The sequence below is a fragment of the Macrosteles quadrilineatus genome, unplaced genomic scaffold (genome assembly GCF_028750875.1).
Source record: "Macrosteles quadrilineatus isolate MER2022 unplaced genomic scaffold, UCM_ALF_1.0 Scaffold_6__1_contigs__length_79288215, whole genome shotgun sequence".
NCBI classification, from domain to species: domain Eukaryota; kingdom Metazoa; phylum Arthropoda; class Insecta; order Hemiptera; family Cicadellidae; genus Macrosteles; species Macrosteles quadrilineatus.
In genome coordinates this window covers 53919611-53938110 of record NW_026542599.1, presented here as the reverse complement: position 1 = coordinate 53938110, position 18500 = coordinate 53919611, and the positions used below count along the sequence as shown (strand labels likewise).

General features: G+C 35.1%; 1 protein-coding gene across 1 annotated transcript in view; it reads left to right on the top strand.

Moving 5' to 3' along the window:
- LOC128996366 (PDZ domain-containing protein 2) overlaps positions 1 to 18500 on the top strand; it is a 536662-nt gene that overhangs the window by 17502 nt on the left and 500660 nt on the right. The window lies entirely within an intron of this gene.

Here is an 18500-nt window from a genome sequence, read left to right as displayed (position 1 = left end):
TATAATAATATACGGTAGATGGATTAAATAAGAAGATCCAAATCGTTCCTCCTAAATTCCACTGAAAAACTCCTTTGTCGGAAGTTATGGTAATTAACTATGTCATCCTTTCTTTATATACTGAACAACTCCTTGACGAGAGTAAAATCAGAATGAAGAGTGTTCACTGCCTCAGCCCTAGGCTTCCTCTGGACCACTTTCCTACTTTTCTAAAAAACTTCTCACATTTCCTCCCCCTATGACTTTCTCGTATGAAATGTGAAGATCAATGCGGCTATGCAGTCATGCAGACGGCTATGCACTTTCTACTTCTAGTCTCCAGTTGACTGGAAACATAACTGCAATCTTGAGTCGGAATTTATAATTGTGTGCTTGGATAACATTACCAATCGTACACTATGGAAGCTAAAATTATATGGGTTTGCCATACCATAGTAGTTGGACATACCATGTCTGATCATAGGATTATTACAGTTTATGTTAGTATAGTTCGTTGAGTTACTCTGTAAAACAGTTATCGTACTGACAGACGCACGGAAATAGAATTTTTATTTGTTTATCATTTACTTATAGATATAATGAGCCATTCCATTCCCATCTCAAACTAGTAGCTAGTAGCTAGTTTTAGAATAAACGTAGTTGGGACCAGAAACAGAGTACGTTGATGTTAATTAATTTTATCTGTCGAATCCGATTACTTTTTAAACAAGTCAGCTAAAAAACTGTAAAAGCTTTTTCGTCATACTGCAGCAAAAACAGCCGTTTTTAATGCATGCGTTGCGGGTCTAAAGTAGCATTTTTACTCTCTATGGAGTAAAAATCATTTGTAATCTCTAGGGAGTAAAAACCTGCTGTTGCAATCAGTTGTAAATTTCCATTGTGGCAATCGTATCGATCGAAATTATTTATCGATTGACTTATTAGGTTAGGTTTTAGCTTTGTTTTAGCCTATTGTTGTGGATTGCTCGACATATCGATAGTATAATGTACTGTAGCACAATCGTAATAGACGAAATGATCGAGTCACTTACTAAACAGCTGATTATTTGCATTAGCAGGATTGAAAACAAGCTGGAAGTCGTTTTTAAAGCTTGTCTTTACATAACAGTTATTTCTTTTTCTAGCTTTGTTGGTTATTTAATGATGCAATATGACGAAAAATAAAGTTCACCACACGGGCTCATTTTTACCTCGTTAATTTTTCGACCTCGGCTTTGCCTCGATCGCAAAACTTGACTTCGGGTCAAAAAGAGTCACTTTACTTTAGGCCCTAGTAATGAAATATACTATTATTTCACTTCGAAAAATAAGAAAGAAATATAATTTTGACTCAAGCACATTCTTTAGTAACTTATTCAACTGTCTTTTAATTAAAAAATTGCTCATTCTAGTCCATGCGAATGGGATTTCTCCTATAGTATCCTAGTGTGACGTATACTTGTCTGCAATATTTACAGACAGTTAAATAGAAGCGTCGAATATTAATTATGAATATTAGACGTCTCATGTATGTGAACAAGCTTCATCATGCTATCCCCTCAAAGATGACGTGCTTCACATGATTCTTTTTTAGGTTATGGTTTCTATTTATTGCGCTACTTAACTACTGAAGTTATTTTTCCACCTGAATATTTTATACCGTGATATTGATGGAAAAAGTGTATATGGCGTGGTTTTCATTTCAGTTCCCTTTAGTTTAGTGCGAAAAAATCATTCGTAAAAGATAAATTAATGTTTACCGCTACATAATCATTTCACTAATAATCGATGGTCTAACCAGTGAACTGGAAGACATGGTGATATGATTTGCTTCTACATATTTGTTTCGTAACAACTCTACTTTCTACGCCAAGATTTGTACCTGTTGAATAATGTAGGCGTAGTAATGTAATGTATGTAGGTGTAGTAGTAATGTATGGCACGTGCTTGTAAACTATCTGTATCAGAGGTTGTCAACTGTGGCAGAACAAAAGACACTATCACTGCTGGAGTCATGAGAGGAAAAATGTGTGTTAAGTGTTGGGAAACAAAGGACTGTGTTCTTTTACATTATATTGTTTTACTTTCTCCCCCTACACCATAGTACTGTATATGGAGAAAGTATTGTTTTCGTCAAAATTTTCGAGTTTGAGCTTTGAGTGGATATATTCGTTTTAGGCCCCCCTGGACCCAAAACAGTGGTTTTCGAAGTGATGTCTGTGTGTGTGTCTGGATGTGTACAGAGCTAGGGACTACACCTGTGGTCCGATTTTGATGAAATTTGGCATGTAGGTTCTAATCCATGGTATCTCCAGGCGTTCTTTTAATTTTTTTTTTATTTTGATTTTTTATGGGGATTTCCCCATAAAAACCCATAAAAACCGGAAAAATCTGATTTTATCGAAAATGGCTCGAACGATTTTGATAAAAATTTACTATGTTGTAGCTCTTTAAATTCTGAACAAAATGGTACAAAGCCCATTTCTATAAACATTACGGTTCAAAAGTTATGGTAAATTATGTTATTTTCCCATAAAAACCCCCATAAAATAACAAAAAATAATAGGATTTTAGAAAAAAATTCTGTTTTATTTTAGCATAGTATGTTATGGTCCTTAAAGTTTTGATAGTTTTTTCATTTAAAAAAAATTTTTTAATGGAAATTTTCCCATAAAATAACGGAAAAATAGGATTTTCCCAAAAACGGCCCGAACGATTTTGATAACAATTTTGTATGTTATAGTCCTTTATATTCTGAACAAAATGGTACAAATCCCAATTTTGTAAAAATTATGGTTCAAAATTTCTTGTAAATTATGTTATTTTCCCATAAAACCCCATAAAATAACGGTAAATCAGATTTTCACAAAAATGGCCCAACCGATTTTGATAAAAATTTAGTATGTAGTCCTTTAATTTCTTAACAAAATTGTACAAATCCTATTTCCGTATAATTACTCTCACCGCTTACACATGATAAAGGTTGTTGACAAACTTATGGGAGAAAGTTTGTGTCAGAATGCTGATACAGTTTATTTTGATATTTGGTCATAGCTTTGATAATGCACTCTACCGTATAATAGTTGTTATATTAAGTCTTAGCCAGTTGAAATAAAAGAAACAGAGTGCGGTGCTGTAGAATATGTATGTTTTTGTAACACCTTTTCAATAGCGCCCGAGTGAAATTGTGACATATAAACTACATCACTTTTCATATCCTCATCAACTTTCATAGGGCGAACAACAGAAAAAGAAAATTACACTTAACTTTCTCTTGTGTGATGATCTGAGGCAAGTTGTTAAAAGCCAGATTGGAGGAATATATTCAGATATAAGTCCTGGGATGTTAATACAATCATGACTACTGTAATTCCATCTTTAGGATATAACATTGTCATGTTTGTATTGATAATGGTTTTTAAATTTGTTTTTTTTAAGCATCGTGATCTCTATCCATCTCCACCCCAGTGTTTATCCAATAGATTTTCCACGTTAACTTTTGTCCCATTCTCCTTTATGGCACTGTATATAGGGCAGCCGTGGAGTAGGCTAGGTCGTGCAGTTACAACCTTGGGCGTTCCTCTGACCTTTCACTATCTGCATCTCCTCTTATCTTCCGTTCCTTATACGGTATCTTCCCTGTACCAATCCTCTTCCTCGTCTTTTCACTATCTGGGCGATTTAGTGTAGATGGTATCTATTGTTTGGTGGACCATTGGCTTTCTCCAGATTGTGGTTTTTATATAGCCTATTTCCATGTTAGGTCTATAATAGGAATTATTTAGAATATTCGCCATTAATGTGCTATTCAAGGCGTAGTGGGTTAATGGATTAATTTAATTTAAAATTCAAAACATTATATGCTTGTTCCATCTTAATGTAAACTTAATGTTTTACGGCACACCCCAAGTTTTAACTACTCATACCATGACTCTTCGTTTAGACAAAAAGTCGTATTCGGTCTTCAACTTAAATCTAAGTTGTTTTAAAAGGTCTTCCAGGAAAGGATAATCTCTCTTTATTAGGGAACTCTCAAGTAATACGCTACACATGATGATTATTAAGCTACGCGCTTGATTATTTAAGGCAGTGACGTAGACCCTACTTACATATAAGTTTTCCTAAAATTAGAATGCTAAATTCTTTAATTGATGTAAAAATTATATAAATTTAAGGATATAACTTCGTAAAAAAATCTGCAAAAAATAAAAGATAAAACAAAATAAAAATAAAACGAAGAAGGAAAGCTGTATTATTTATGTTTGACTTAGCTAATGCAATGTATTGTCAACTTAGCTGAATAAAATGATTTGATTTGATTTGATTTGAAAAGGATTCCTCAAAAGAAAAATACTCAGAGTCAACACACTCACCTAACACGTAATATCAATTGGGAAAAATTGTGGACCTGAATTTACATTCATATGTTTTACATATTTCCCTATGCGGAAAGTATAATCCCAAATTGTTGGTACGTTTTTTTCTCAAGTGTGATATATTTCTTATACAACTCAACCAAATATACATTTTCAGGAAATATTTTAAACAGATATTCTTTAGGAGTATTTCACTCATACAATGAGGTATGAAGGTATGAATATGCAAGAATGTATGACCTTTGAAGACCTACGACTGCATGTAAGGCTTCTAGCAATGCCGCTCACATGTTGATATTACTTTCACTTTTATCCATTCTTACACTATGAAACATATTTGAGACGTTTTCACTCATCTTCTGTAGCAAGAGTGGAATTTATTTTATATTAAATGTGGTATTTAAATTGATGGGTGGATTTATCATAGTGTCTGTCTTTTGGATTAGAAGATTGGATTCTCTTGATAAAAATCAGTGAATTGTAAATTACGACCAAAGAATAAGCATCGTAGGAGAGAAAAACACTCTTCAATGGATTAGTTCTGAAATTCGGGATGATTATGGTGTTTCCAGGTGAAAATGATGTTTTTTGGTACACCTTATCAGTCTAATCTACCAACCATTGTTTATATAGGCTATATAAAATCTAAAAAAATAATTCTACCTGCTAAAATGGATATTACAAGTCCCATTTCCAGCCTTCTCCCTGTAATATTTCACCAATCCAAAAGTAAAAGTTTTAATACATTATTATTATATTCGTATTCATGGAGAGTTTTGAGCCTCACGATTTCTCAACTTTGGAATGAAACTTATCCATTGACGAATAAAAAATCCATAATTTGACTAACATTTCATGGTCTCGACGATTCAGTAAATTTCCAACTGGAAATATCGATTCAAACTAAACACTCATTCTCCCTCCAAAAAGGAAGTCCGACCAATGAACCCAGCAATCGACATTTTGCCAAACTGTTCCCGCCAGTTTAGTTTCGGTTCCCAGGGTAATTTGAGATTTCCGATCCGATTATGGAAGCGGGGCCGCCAAAAATGATCTCTCCTCGCACATTTTGACCTCACTTTTTGCCCCTAAGTTATTTAGCCTGAGTTTTTTACGCTTCAACAAGTAAGTAGATTTTTAAATCAACGTATAAATTAGCTCTGACAATTGTAACTGAACGACACAATTTAGAAGGGGAAGGGGGGGACACAGAAGAAGACTCAAAAGTCTTAAAATCCATTTACCGTTATCTATAAAATATAATATGGGATTATACTTAATCTATGATAATAGCCTTCCTGCAAGAATTTTTTTCAAATTAAAAGTATTAGGTTTTATCCGTAAAAAAGAATTTTGTAAGGCGGATAACTTGTTTAGTGACATACTAAGGTGTGTGTAAATCTTTTCTCCGGATTTTTTTATTTAAATACCTGAATTCTATACATATTGGATTTTAAAGCTTAAAGCTATTCCAAGACGCCACTACACTAGTAGTGTAGTGGAGTCTGGGCTATTCCCTAGAACTCGATACTGCAGATCCAAGTAGATGTCAATACATTCTTTTACAAAAATAATTAGTTTTCAAGGACAACTTCAATTTATGACCAATAACGCAATCTAGTTTTTGTCTTTTGTTCCAAAATGTGAGAATATCATGTACGTCTTTTATCTTCTGTCGTCTGCATATAATGTTAGAGCCTTTAAACTTGATAAATAACGACGAACGAATTTTGTTTGGAAGCTGCTGGAAGTTGCATTGTTAAATTTACAAGAAACTTCCAAAGCTGTAAAGCTAATCTTGAACACCCTGTATAACTGTTATCAGCTGTTGCATTGACATCACAGCCGTGACGTCAGAGAATCACATATGTTCTATATCCTGGTCACGGACTGGCCTGCATTATTCAACACGTCTAGGATGTTCCAGTTGTTATGGCAAGTAAATAACTGTAAACATTGTGATAAAGTTGTAGAATTTCATGTAAAGCGATTTACAGTGAAAGGTGGTCGAAGTAACATTGAAGTTCATTGACTATTGGATTATGATAATAGTCAAACATTAAACGTACAACCATAGATAAAACATAGTCCCTTAAACGTTATCAGTTTATCATACCTATGAATCATCTGAACAGATTTAAGGTTAGCTCTGCTTGTTCATGTAAGGGGTTTTCATTTACAATTTGTTTCTTGTTGTTGCGGTTATTTAACTAGTTTAGTCAAGTAAAACGATAAAATTATAAACAGCTCGTCCTCTAGTTTTATAACCAAAGAGTAAAGCACCAAATCAGCAGTAATTTCATCATTTTTAGCGAATCTCCCATATAGGGAATAAGCTATTACCGTAGTACTGATGTAGTACTTATGGTAAGAACTGGACCCGGGACCAATTTACTTTTTCGTTTTAAGGTCCCTAGAGGCCAAAAACACCATCCGTTCAAATTCATATATTTGTGTCCGTTAGCACGATAACTCGAGAAAAAATCATCCAATTTTAATGAAATTTGGCACAAACGTGTGCCATTTATTCGTTCGCGAACCATCATGATCGTACTTTGGGAACGGAGGTTTATGGGGTAAAAAATTGTTTTTTCCCATTTTTTACCATGAAAACATAACATTTTCCAATTTCTTCCCAAACTATTTTGTGGAGCTCAAAAAATAATTTAGTATATTGAAGCGTTGTTATGATCCTAATAGTTACAGAGAAAATTCCAAAAAATAGTAAATTTAAAATCCCCATGTTATTCTTATGGAGAATAAGTTAACTGTAGTTTGCTTGTTAATGAACATATTTTGATCAAAGTTGGAAAATGCATTTATTTCATACTAAACTATTAACATTTTACAAAATATTACAAAAAAAACTTTTTTAACCTTCCTGTTGCAGCAAACCTAAGTACTCGTTAAACTAATGCTATTTAAATAGGGAATACATGTGATATTTTGAAGGAGATATTTTAGTGTAAATCCAATCGGGCAAATGGAAATTCGCCTAGTTTGTATGTTTGCTACGGCGGGAGTATTTTAAATCTATACTTACCAATTTGTAATATCTTACAGAATAAGATTATATATAAACAAACGGGATTAATGGACAGCTGGTTTTAATTTTGAACCATCAAAAAGCTTCTGACCCCTCAGAATCGGACCATAATCCATGAGCTTACCCGTCACAATGGTTTGAAACGCTGTGTACAACATGCAGAAGAAAGTAGAGATTTAAAAGACACGGAAGAGAAAGGTCTTTTATGGGATTTAGAAAATGAAGATACACTTGTGGGTGTGACTCAGAATGTGGGGGTATTCTGATGACCCGGTCATCGGGGGGACCGGTCTCCCCCCTTATATCTCCCCCCCATTTATATTCCCCCCTCGCACTTTCTTGATCCCGATCCTGCACAGCCGCAGGACACTAGAGTCTCATGAGTAAAAAACTAGACCTTGATCCGTATTCATTCACCCGAGTTTGTGCTCTAGTAGTTTACGTTTTGTTTTATCAATGAATACACGCTTGTCTTTCTTTGTAGACATGTTTACATGTCGTTTACTTAAGACATCTAGTGTAAAAAGTGGGTTTTAATGAAAATAAATGTACATTTTGGTCTGATAACAGAGATAATGGAGTGTTATGACTCTTTTGAACTACAATAACCTTTCTCATTTCAGGAAAAAGGTCAATGAAAAACTAAATTCCAGAGATTATTTAAATATACCTTGCTTAAAATCGTCTACTTAAATTATCTAAAAAAAAATCCAAATTTTTGATTACCAAAATTAACTATGACCAGTTCGAGTTACTGTTGGTGGGATAGGTGGATTCTATGATAGTTGCACTATTGCACCTCAAATCTACCTTTTATGCTTTGTTTACAATTATTCTTTCTGTGTACATGTAAAAAAACCCTGTTTTATAATAAGTATTTGTGTGTTTAAGACAAGGGATAGTATGATAAAATATGCATTATACTGTATTAATGAATAATAATTCCTAATAGTTCATAGGGTCAAACTCGAAATAATTATTTTAGTTATTGTTTATACGTTCGCTGTGTGAAACTTAACTGGAAGGTTACCATTTTCATTCTGAGACTGAAGTTTGAAAATATATTTCAAAGTTAATTTTTAACTTTTTGTTGAAACAATCTGAACACACAGGATTTTCAACATTTTTTGGGGACTTTGATTATGTTTTAACTACTGAACTGCCAGACCTATGTTCTTGATTTTTTCCCTTTAAAGTTAGTCAGATGGCATCATAATGTCTCGGTAGACAGCTGCCTTACATGTCCAACTACTAATTTTACTATATGTAAAAAATGAAATACCAAAAGATAAACTTGTTTTCCTTTTGTAATATCACCATACATATCTTACACATCGTAGTCAACCATTCGGTGGAACAGGTATAATTTCTCATCCATGAACTAGGATAAGATCAATCCTCCAAAATGTATAATTTATCCATCGTCTATTAACCAAAATCATCTTGGCAGAAGCGGTCAGAATACCCAAAGCCGATTAAAAATTCAAAACATCGGAGAGAGTCTTCTCTAGTCTAGGTCTATCGACCTTTCTCCTGATAAAAATACAAAATCGTTCATCTAATAGGCGGGTGTCCTAAAAACCGGAACCACTTTCCGGCCATGTTATTAACACTCGAGTTGGCAACTATGTACTGGATGTGACAGCACTAAACCTATTTCTGAAGGTCGGACTCGAGAGATTCGATGCTGTATAATTTTAAAATTAGAATATCAAACCTTCTATTTTTGTCCTCGGTTGACATATTTCGAAGTTATGCATTTTTTAATTAAAGACATTAGTTCTTGCATATCCTTTCGATACTGCGAGCAGACTTTTCGTCTTATTCTACAATCTGTAGAGTATTTTGCTGCGCTTTTGGTCTGGGTTAACGTTTTAAGTTCATTGATGTCGACTAAGTGATTGGCTATTACATGTTTAGGTACATTTAAAATCGTGCGCTTTATTCTTCAGTACATTCAGATGGTAAACAAATAGAATCCTCCAACTTGTTTTTCCTTAATGGCTCGCACCTTTTTTTCTTCTTCCTGATAACTAAAGGGTGCTCTTCATGTGCATTCTCTTGTAAAAAAGTAGTCATAAATTGTTAAAGAATCAAGATTTTAATAGTTTAAGCATTAAGATCTAAACCTATAACTCTTACTGAAGAATTCCACTTACTCCGTACATAGATGGTGCAGCCAACTCATTAGTTCAACTTTCCTTTTCCAGTTCTGAGCGGAATTTAAAAGAGATACGTGAGAACTTCCTTAGAACATCGTTCAACTCTTGATTGCATTCAAGCCGATTAATCGACCGCGATAAAAACTGATTGGTCCAATTCGTCCGCGTTCCCAGGGGTCAGATTTGGATAATTTCTCGCCGCGGTGAAAACACTAATTGTTGACCTCGTAAAGTGCATGAATGAGATTAGGACTGCGGCATTTGGAAAACATGTTGTATACTCTATGATGTAGCTATCCTACCAGAGAGTAGACCCACATCAGGCGATATCCCAACAAGGAACAGGAGAGACTTGTGTAGGGGCTGTGATTCCGTTCGATCTATGTAGAGTATATTAATGAGGAGGTCGCCGGTTCGATCCTGAAAACTCATTTATTTGTTGATGGAACGAATTGGACCATAATCACTGGTAAATTCTCCTGACCAAAGAAAAAACTTGCCGTTTGTCAGCAACAAACCTACAAAGATCATCTCACTCCATTTTACACCCATCCTGCATTTACAATCACCTTAAAATATATATGCAAAGAATGTCGCTGTCTAGTATCCCCCAGTTTAGAAACTATCGTAAGGAATTTACGATGTTTGAAAAAAAATTCTGACAATTAGCTATGCAAATGCATATCAATATGGTAATTTGCACAAATGGAACTTGGATCTAGATGCTTCCCGTATTCTTCAAATAAACTATTCTGACTAAAACCATCAATATGCTTATTAAATGGAGTATTTTCTAAAACCTCAACAAAAAATGTCAGATAGATTCAATTTTGAAGCATCAAAAAGCAACAAACTGAATTTCTAGGATCAAAACCATCGACCTTCAGGTTGTTCATCTGTGTTGTTCAGCAATACAACCACCTTGGTTGATCTTCAATCAAAGCTCGCCCCCTTGCTCAAGTAGATTGGCAAGTGCCGCAGTAACTGTATAATGGCTGTGGGAACCAACAACAATGCCGACCTACTTGGTACTTGAACGTTAACGGGTTCCTTACGCACCTCGTGTGCAATGCGCAGGTGTGCTTCTTCAACTCTGCAGTTTACACATAGATGTTTAGTTATGATAGTTTTCACATCGTTTGCGACAAAAACAGCCTGTTTTTTTAATGTTGTGTCATGTTTCTACTCTAAACCGCACGGAAAGATAGCCGAAAATTTTCTCAGCTGATTCAACGGTTGCAAGAACCTTATCGTTGGTTAAAATATTCACGGGTTACACATTATCATCACCTGTTCCAAATCACAGTTCACTGTATCTTCATTTCACTATCTGCATCATTTGTTGTCACATACTTAGCACGACTTAAAAGTTCAGTGCTTTGTGTTACCAATGTTTAGTTTATTTTAAACTTGTTTTAATTGTTAACTTTGATAATAGTATAGCTTAGTGAAAACTAGCGTTCCATCTCCACCGAAAACTTAACTTAAAACTCAATTTTGAATCTTCTAAATTACTGATTTTTAGCTTTTGGTTCGAAAACATTCATATCCGATTCACCAACATTCTTCACACCTTATTAACATTGCCACTATCTCTTTCACTCATCTACACACGCGATGATTTTCATTCATGCAAACCAGAACGATCCCGCAAAATAATAGGTTACATAATTAACTCTTGACAAGTCTGTTAACGTGTTCTCACGAAGCTGGATGTATTAACAGGTACTAAATACCTGGAGAGTACGTGAGTTTAAGGTGTAATTGCCGTAACTGTAGATTGCCGGCTAATAGGATGGTTGTCGGTAGAAAGCTGTGAGGGATATACGACGGGTAGTGGAGACTTGTCCATAGAGTAACGAAGGAGCTGGTGACAGCATGATTGACCTACAATGGTTGATATGTCCATAGAGTAATTAGTGGAGTGAATCACAGAATTCCATCGAGGAATGAGCGGAACTGCGATTAGATCCACTCGCCTTTTTAGTACGGTGAATCATGAGTTTAGGCTACTACAACTTTTACACAGAGTAAGTACCTAATTAATAGTGCATGGTGATGCTTCCAGAATTTCCATAGAGTACGTAAGGATAATGCACTTTACACGGGAGTCTTTGGGAATGTAGACCTTAACAAATTCGTACTAGGAAACGTTTACCGATGCAAATCTATAAGTATTATAATTCCAAAAATATTAAAATTAACCTACATTTTTGTAAGTTAGACTATTGCCGTCTTATTATTCCGTTTGATAGCTCCAAGGGCTCCTTAACAAAACCTTACCCCAGTAAACACACAGTAATCTCTTCCTTACCTCGTATTTATCAAGAAACTTCTTCAAGGACTATTAAAATAATTATTAGCGAAGGTAAAATAAAGCTTGGGGGCTTTGAGGTGCTGGTGAAAAAAAGTAGTTGCTAGCACGGGTTCGTGTTTTCAGGTCATACCGACACCACAAGTTTCTTATTCTGCGAGAATCCCAAGTCTCTTGGGTGTGTTACGCTTTACCATAGATAAAACATACTGCTTTACTTGATCTATACCATTGACTATTAATAATACAACTAATGTTCTTGGCTTTGACTAGTAATACAACTGTATCCAATAGTCAGTGCTATTGGATACCGAAGTATACATCCCATCCATATGGAACATTATCCGTCGCCAATTATTTTATTGTTAAGGAACACAGTTGTGTGAGCAAGTCACAGAATGCGCTAGTGTCTATTCTATTTTCTACCTTATTTTTTGTTCCTAACATAGCCGATAGGTCTCAAAGTCTAAACACAGAATACATTGGGTTGCTAGGTATCCATAGAGTAAGGAGTGTACCTTGATGCTTCCAGGACGCCATAGAGTAATGAATGTAGCGGTCCCGAGACGGATGCACTTTATCTGACCTCTTCTGCACGCAAGGGAATTGCACTCGCATGCACACAATGACTGAGACACGAACACTTCCATAAACGCCTTAGAGACTGCGTGTTTAACTAACGAACATCTGGAATAAAAATAAACTTTGAAGGGATGGGTTTGTTGTAAAAACTAGTATCTACAGGAAGAAACAAAATGTGTACGATCAACACTGTGTAATAAATAAACGTATCGGGTATTTTTCTAAAGATTTTTATGTAAATATTTTCACTCAGCTGTGTGGTAGTGCAAAATAAATAACGTTTAAAAAACATATTGGGCAACTAGAGCCTATATGGTAGAGAATATTACACTTTTCATTTAAATCGTAAACTAAAAGATACGTACAAAGATGTAATTTGTTATCAAATAATGTAGTTTTGTAAAAAATCAAATGTAAACACATTTCTATTTTCTTTTACGTGACGTGTAAACCAATCACTTGGGCTGTTCAATATTTACAATATATTTTGTAAATCCAAGACATAATTTGTAAATATTTAAACCAATTTTACTATTTCCATGTAAATAATTCAATAAAAGAATTCTCAAAAACATTACATGATAAGTTCAGCCACAGATGCTAAGATCTGGAACACGACAGAAACCTTCCCAGGCAAATTTATGGAGAGTTTCATTTTATGTTGTTGTTGTTCCGGATCGGTAAGACATACAATAAAAGGTTAAATTACCTGTGTCCGCCAGTCGATCCTTGTGCTGTGTCCTATTACAGGATATGCATTTCGGCAGAATAAACTGCCATCATCAGTCCTAATATAAGTCCTTGTTACAAACTAGGACTTATATTAGGACTGATGATGGCAGTTTATTCTGCCGAAATGCATATCCTGTAATAGGACACAGCACAAGGATCGACTGGCGGACACAGGTAATTTAACCTTTTATTATGGAGAGTATTTGTATGCATGAAAGACAAACCATTCATAGAACACTATTATATTACAAATTATTCTAAGAGCCCACACACACGTTAAAGTACATCTGAATGAAGAGTTTTGAAGGGGGGCGTTGAAGTGTGAGGAATTTTACATTCTTTTAGACTTCCAAATTGTCTCGCTAATTTTCTCCTTGACATTCGAAACGTACTAGAACCTCTCGACGTCTCTTTCACCAAATAATTAGTCATGGGAGCTCTGAGCTCGGTCCAGGGGCTGGTCGTATCTGCATATTCATCACTGGAAATGTCATCGCTCCCAGAGGACTTTCCCTTAGATTGACCCGGCGAAACATTTGAATAATCGAATAGACGAGTTTCCGATTTCATCTAACCTTCTTGGCCTGTTGTAGATTGCATGTATTGTGTTTTCTTGTTCGGTAGGCCTAGTGTGTAAGTGCATCGATGGGTCGCCGGAAAACTACCCCCCAAGCAGGGTCCTACGTCATATTGACGTCAGAGACCGGGGGGGGGGCAGTTTTCCAGTCACGGACTCTTAAATTTAGTTGTCAAACAGTTCTAATCTCTAACCTAACCAACCAAATCTGCTGTAACATTTCGAAAATCTGTTTGATATTCACCACATGCCTTTTCTATTATCCAACGGAGTTACTCGAATTAAAATTAAAATTACATAGCATGATTTGTCTAGGGGGGGGGGGTAGTATTCCAGTCGTGGACACGGCTTCCATATTGGTTAGTTGGCAGATTTTGTGACGTCACGTTTCACCTGGGGGGGGGGTAGTTTTCCGGGGGATAGTATTCCGCATCCCCGCATCGATATAGAGTTAATTATTATTGATTTAGTTTCATTGTGTGTGTTTTTACGAGGTTGGTCCAACGTCTTACGTCTTTGGTCCAATCTGTAGTATTTTTTCAGATCCCGTTGACGTCCTTAGATAGTGTCAATAATGAATAGTCTCATGCTAAAACTGCATTTGTGTTTCGAATTTACAATTGATCCCGCAAGGATCGAACCAGCATCCTTCAGATGTTTGAGCTGATTCTCAAAGATGTTTGATATAGCAGGTTGTATACAGCGAACTCAGAATAACATTGTGCTTGTTGTATAATACTGTAGACATAGTCTGTCTTTAAGAGCTTGCATATCTGTTATGTGATGCACTGACGAAAAGCTTAATAGGTTTATATCCAAAAGATAAGGTAATCTTTAATCTTAGGATTTCCAATCATTTAAAGGTCATGTCTTTTGTGTCGTAAACCACTGTCTGCATCATCGCGTTCATCACTTTTAATATCTTGGTAACCGAAAGGCGTTGAATAAAAATGCAATACATAATACATTGAATTGTTAGTTTTTTATCTAATTTCAAACCATATTATTCTTAAAAACTTATTTCTTAGGTACAACCTGAACACTTCCCTTAAACTCTCCCGTTTAAAAAGGAGATAGAGTGAAATGTTAGTTTACACGTTCAATGCATTTTGTATAAAAACAGATTGAACCGCATGTACATATTTTTGGCGCATGCTAATTCTAAAACAAAAACATACATTTAATTCCGAACCGATGTTTTATGATGAATACTGAAGATGTAAAATATGTTCTAACGCAACTTTCAAAGAGAGTTTCAATTACACTGAAAGTATTTGTTTACAAGGATGTTAGTCTTCGGCCGTGAGAAGTTGCTTATGTAGGATTGCTGATCCAACCTGGATACTGGATACTTCCTCTCCTCTAGTTGCTGATTCGGATAGAGTGTACAGCACTCAGCACAGTATATTATGCTGTTGACAGAGATGTCTCCGTCTACCTCGTCAACTAAACATAATCCCTCATCTGCGCTGTTGGCGTTCTGGTATAATAAACATTTACGATGATTTTAAACTGGATTTAGTTTAATTGTTTTGTTTACGCACTATTTAATACATTTTCTTAAACCTCCATCAATAACTACATTTGTATATCCCGTAATGCAAGTCTAAATTACTTACGTAATTCCCGTCACAGCTCAACAAAATATATCAATTTGGTACACGTTTCTGTGTTAAAACACCACCATCAACTTCTAGTACTTGTAGGATTGTAGAGTCCATTATATCCGACAGCTCAGGGGCTAGAAACGTGGATTTGAATTTTAAAAAATGTGTCTACATCTTGTTAACTATTTAAGAAATTAAAAGTAAAGACTTCAATAAAACTTTAACTTTTAGAATGATCCACAACATAGCAATCACAAACATAAACAATAATCATAATCAGCTGCAAAAAAAATCAAATAATATTGAATTCAACAGCACATCCCTTCTTCATAGGTTCATCATGAGCTCATGAAGATTAATTTGAACGAATCGACAGTTACGTCTGTAGGTATAATCTCCTTGTTGTAGTCAACGTAATGTACGAAATGTGGATTTAATAATTGAACCCACTTTTGGTTTTATTGTTCAGCATATTGTATATCTATGTCATTGATGTATTTTCTTCAAATTCCATCAATACTTAGATTTGTGGGTACAGGTTTTTTTTATTATAAGTAAATTAATTACAAGGAGGAATTAAGATTCCCAATAATTTAGTTGCTACTCTTAATCATAGTTACGTAGGCTATACCGAACTTTACATTCACAAGTCAAGTCTTAACTCGCCATTAATTACTTGAATATCTCTCCGTCAAAGAATCTTTAGATTGCATGAAAATCTGGTATTGTTTAACATTTTAAACTAGCAAGACCATGCTATTGCAAAATTCGTTTAAGTACTCTTTTAAGTATTTAATAGTAATAGGTGTATTAAACCTTTTGTTCAGTATAATGAAAAGTTCATTACAAACTAGCACATTTAGTTTCAAGTTAAAATATGGTAATATTCTCGTAAATCAAGTAAGAGGCGTTTAAATATCACGTGCAACTGATATGATCACCCGAAACAAATATTTGATTCCAAAATTGTAATCTCTCTGTAAGCAAAAACTTTGGAGCATTAATATTTACTAGTTGTTCTGCCTGAACATCGCCAAGGAAAGAGAACACAAGGAAGATGCCTAAGGTCAATCTTCACCGCCTTGTCCAATGAGAACTGCTGCTTGATTAAGCGTTTTCCTTGATGTAAGTTTATTTGATTAATGTGCTTGTCATAAGGAAAAATACTCTAAAAATACAAATGCATTTTTCTCCCAGTTGGATTACAAAAGGCTCCGTTCAAACCATAGATAAACACACTCCTCATGTTTTTAACTATGGTTCTTCTGTCTTACTTACACAACATATTTGTCTGCAACATCAATATTACTGTGTTTTCAAAATATATGAACTAATAAGTAAACAATTTGAACATAATTCAAAGGATTTGAACACTAGACATCATAAGAAAAACTTATGCTTACTAGTCACTTCTCTTGATGCAATAGAAATCTACGGAAGAATCAAAAGTTTGTCAAGGAAAAGTAAACAAACGAACTAAAACAAAAACAAATCTATCAGCTGATGTATCTTCAATATTTTAAATGTGATTAAATCCTACAGCCCTTTAATTTAGGTTACTGCCCTTAAACAAAGAACCCAATTACTTACTCAATATTAATACTTGATATTAACTATTAACAACTGCAAGGTTTATCGAAGAACCCGTCGAAGAAGTATGCAGGTGTACGGATTACAGTTTTCTCACAAGTTCAAATCCATCCTAGCTTTGTTAGACTAGCTGTTCTGCCCGTGCCTCGCCAAGGTGAAAGAACGCAGAGAAGATTTAAGTGATTCTTCCCTGCCTCGTCCAATGCATACCGCTGGTTGATTAAGCACTTATTCAACTCTACAGCACCTACTTGAACTGCACATGCTCTACTCTTGATGCAATACAAAAATCTATGGTACCTAAAATCAAAAGGTGTGTTGATAGCCTAGTGGTTAGCGTTTCGGACTTCGGTGCGGGAGGGACGGGTTCAATCCCCGGCACATCCACAAAACTTTAATGGGTTTGGACCGCTTTCCCTTAAAAGTGTTTGACTTCATACTTCGTTACAAAAATGCCACTGGCGTAGATACGAGCAAAAAAAAAAGGTTGACTCAAGGAAAAGTAAACAAACAAACAAAATAAAAAACGCATCGAACAGCTGGTGTATCTTCAATATTTTAAATGTGATTAAATACTACAGCCCTTATGCTTGAGATTCCTAATCCACCCTATCTTTATCTATAGACTAGCTGTACCCGCGGGCTTTGCCTCGTTTAACTTCTTAATTTTCAAGATGAGCTCGTTCGCATGGCTCAATCACGTCCTGGTTGAAAATAAAACCTTAACTTTCTACAACAACTAATGCAACTTAAAACAGCCCTAGTTAAACAGTAGTCTCCCACTATGATTATTTTTGACAAATCCGCTGGAGAGAGGCAGTAAACTCAAACTGGAACTATAATTTTTCCGTATTATAGCGAAAGCTCCAGAGTTCGATCGCTAACATATCTTTCGCGAGAATAGCGATTAGTCCCAACTACTTTCTAACAACTCTCAATCAGGCTTTCATAGTTTTACAGAATCATCTGTAATCAGCCAAATTATCCAAATAACGTCTTGTTTTGAGAAATATGGTTATTGTTGAGAAGATCACAGAATTACTTTATTAGATCGAGAACGCTGATTTTGTGAAACAGGGAATGGGTTTAGGAACTTCCTCCTCTAATTCACCCAGTAAAAATGCCTCCAGCGTTATTATGGCAGCAAAAAATAAAAATAAATACGCTATGAATGAGTCTTGGTTTCGCAAGAATAGTATATTACGTTACTAGCCTGGTAAGCTTACCGGGCGAGTAAGATACTTTACATCATACTACACAGAAAAATTAGTAAATTTTTAAAAATTTGTAAAATTGGTTTTTGGGACTTAGAACTCAATTTATGAGTTGTTGGTGCGGTCAAATCCCGCCTTGGGCATAAATGGAGATGGGAGTGAGTGTGTGTAAATATAATATTAGTAATTATTTATTTCACTGTAAAACCAAAGTTTGCTAACTGCCTTAGTACTTCGGGGATTAAGTTTTGGTTTGGAGTGAACCGAATAAGTATTTGATAGGAACTATTTTCCCCTATATCGAGAAATCTTCAGTCAATA